Here is a 3352-nt window from a genome sequence, read left to right as displayed (position 1 = left end):
AATAATAGAAGTAAAAACAAAAATAAACAAATGTGACCTATTGAAACTTAAAAGCTTTTGCACAGCAAAGTAAACCATAAGCATGACAAAAAGACAACCCTCAGAATGGGAGAAAATATTTGCGAATGAATCAACAGACTAAGGATTAATCTCCAAAATATATTAACAGCTCATGCAGCTCAATATTAAAAAAACAAACAACCCAATCCAAAAATGGGCGGAAGACCTAAATAGACATCTCTCCAAAGAAGACATAAAGATGGTGAAGAGGCACATGAAAAACTGCTCAGCATCACTAATTATTAGAGAAATGCAAATCAAAACTACAATGAGGTATCACTTTATACCAGTTAGAATGGGCATCATCAAAAAATCTACAAACAACCAATGCTGGAGAGGGTGTGGAGGAAAGGGAACCCTCTTGCACTGCTGAGAATGTAAATTGATACAGCCACTATGGAGAACAGTATGGAGGTTCCTTAAAGAATTCAAATAGCTTTCTGCCCATGGACACCACCGAGTAAGCATCCTTGACGTCTCCCCCCTCCACTGTTGTCATGTCTAAGTCAGAGTCACCCAAAGAGCCCAAACAGCTGCAGAAGCTCTTCATCAGAGGTTTGAGCTTTGAAACAACCGATGGATGCCTGAGGAGCCATTGTGAGCAGTGGGGAGCATGCACAGACTGTGTGGTAATGAGGGATCCAAGCACCAGGTGCTCCAGAGGCTTCCGGGTTGTCACGTATGCCACTGTGGAGGAGGTGGGTGCGGCCATGAAGGCAAGACCACACGAGGTGGATGGAAGAGTTGGGGAACCAAAGAGGGCCGTCTCAAGAGAAGATTCTCAAAGACCTTGTGCCCACTTAACTGTGAAAAGATTTTTGTTGGTGGCATTAAGGAAGACACTGAAGAACATCACCTAAGAGATTATTTTGAACAGTATGGGAAAATTGAAGTGACTGAAATTATGATTGACGAAGGCAGTGGCAAAAAAAGAGGCTTTGCTTTCATAACCTTTGATGACCATGACTCCATAGACTGGACTGTCATTCAGAAATACCACACTGTGAATGGCCACAACTGTGAAGTAAGGAAAGCCCTATCTCAGCAAGAGATGGCTAGTGCTTCATCCAGCCAAAGAGGTCAAAGTGGTTCTGGAAGCTTTGGTGGTAGTCGTGGAGGTGGTTCTGGTGGCAATGACAAATTGGTGGTGGAAGAAACTTCAGTGGTCGAGGTGGCTTTGGTGGCAGCCACGGTGGTGGTGGCTATGGTGGCAGTGGGGATAGCTATAATGGATTTGGTAATGATGGGAGCAATTTTGGAGGTGGTGGAAGCTACAATGATTTTGGCATTTACAACAATCAGTCTTCAAATTTTGGACCCATGAAAGGAGGAAGCTTTGGAGTCAGAAGTTCTGGCCCCTATGGTGGTGGAAGCCAATACTTTGCCAAACCATGAAACCAAGGTAGCTATGGTGGTTCCAGCAGCAGCAGTAGCTATGGCAGTGGCAGGAGGTTGTAATTACTGCCAGGAAACAAAGCTTATCAGGAGAGGAGAGCCAGGGAAGTGAGAGGGAAGCTACAGGGTACAAGAGATTTGTGAACTCAGCCAAGAACCATGGTGGCAGGGCCTAGCTTCTACAAAGAAGACATGTTTTAGACAATACACATGTGTATGGGCAAAAAAACTTGAGTACTGTACTTGTGACTAACTGTATAACAGATTATCTTAGTTTCCATTTTGTGGAAAGTGTAAAGCATTCCAACAAAGGGTTTTAATGTAGATTTTTTTTTGTACCCATGTTGTTGACTGCTAAATATAATAGTCTGATCATGATGCTGAATAAATGTGTCTTTTTATTAAATGTGCTGTGTAAAGTTAGTCTACTCTGAAGCCATTTTGGTAAACTATCCCAACAGTATGAAGTTAGAATTCCTTCAGGACGATGACAGATTCCATTCAAAATTTATTTACACCCTGCTTTGGTGGAGAAGCTATTGTCTTCAGAAACACTGGTGTAGCTGAACTGACAGTTACTGTGTTGTGACCTGTAGTTCACTGTGAAAAGGGTCACCCAAGTGAAGTCATGGAGTTTTTTGGTTATTAATATGATTGTTGGCACATATCCTATGCAATATATCTAAATTGAATTATGGTACCAGATAAAGTTATAGGTGGGAATGAAGCTTGTGTATCATCCATTATCATATGTAATCAATAAACGATCTAATACCCTCTTCTTTGGAATGACAACTGTATGGATTTGGGACTGGCAGAGCTTTGGACCTTCCCTACCCACTATCCCTGATAATGTTGAATGCTTCTATCACAATTCAAGTTCAAAACGCTGCCAGAGAATAGAAACCAGATGCTGGTTAATGCCACCCCATAAATCCACAAATTAGAAGTTTTCGGGAGACATTTTTAAACTGACCAGTACCAGTAAGGATTTTACTCTTAACACAAAAACAGACTTACATTAAAGGAAAACTGGTTTCTGTTCTGGTTGGGTGGGTCTTTATATAGGTTTATGGAATGACATACTAGTAATTATCTATATGGAGATAAAAATTTGCTGATATGGTAAGGAACCATATTATCTACTTTAATTTATGCTAACTGCAGTTTTCCTTTAGATATGGCACAAGATGACACAACCACTCTAAAATGTTGTTTGTATAGAAAATGATTTCTAAAACTTTATAACAGTTTACTTAATATCCAATCACGTTATTTGTACATAGCTTCCTTTGAGCCCTCCCTTTGGTGCCCTCAATTTCAGTGCCATTGTACTTAGTAGGATAGAGATTTGTTTATCACTAGGGAAAAAAATTAAAATAGAAATACCATATGACCCAGCGATCCCATTACTGGGCATATACCCAGAGAAAACCATAATTCAAAAAGAGTCATGTACCACAATGTTCATTGCAGCTCTATTTACAATAGCCAGGACATGGAAGCAACCTAAGTGTCCATCGACAGATGAATGGATAAAGAAGATGTGGCACATATATACAATGGAATATTATTCAGCCATAAAAAAGAATGACATTGGGTCATTTGTAGAGATGTGGATGGACTTAGAGACTGTCACACAGAGTGAATTGAGTCAGAAAGAGAAAAACAAATATTGTATATTAATGCATATATGTGGAATCTAGAAAAATAGTACAGATGAACTGGTTTGCAAGGCAGAAATAGAGACACAGATGTAGAGAACAACGTATGGACACCAAGAGGGGAAAGCAGGTTGGGGTGGTAGTGGTGGTGGTGGTGGTGGTGGGATGAATAGGGAGATTAGGATTGACATATACACACTAATATGTATAAACTAGGTAACTAATAAGAACCT

General features: G+C 40.2%; 1 pseudogene across 1 annotated transcript; it reads left to right on the top strand.

The window, feature by feature from the left end:
* The first annotated feature begins 692 nt into the window (after nt 1-692).
* Nucleotides 693-1518, top strand: LOC308620037 (heterogeneous nuclear ribonucleoprotein A1-like; annotated as a pseudogene). The gene has a single exon. The product of its transcript is annotated as a heterogeneous nuclear ribonucleoprotein A1-like (transcript).
* The last annotated feature ends 1834 nt before the right edge of the window (nt 1519-3352 follow it).

This window comes from Mesoplodon bidens (genome assembly GCF_964165515.1).
Source record: "Mesoplodon bidens genome assembly, chromosome: 1".
NCBI lineage: Eukaryota > Metazoa > Chordata > Mammalia > Artiodactyla > Ziphiidae > Mesoplodon > Mesoplodon bidens.
The sequence above is the reverse complement of the archived record's forward strand: the minus strand, read 5'-3'. Positions and strand labels throughout refer to the sequence as shown.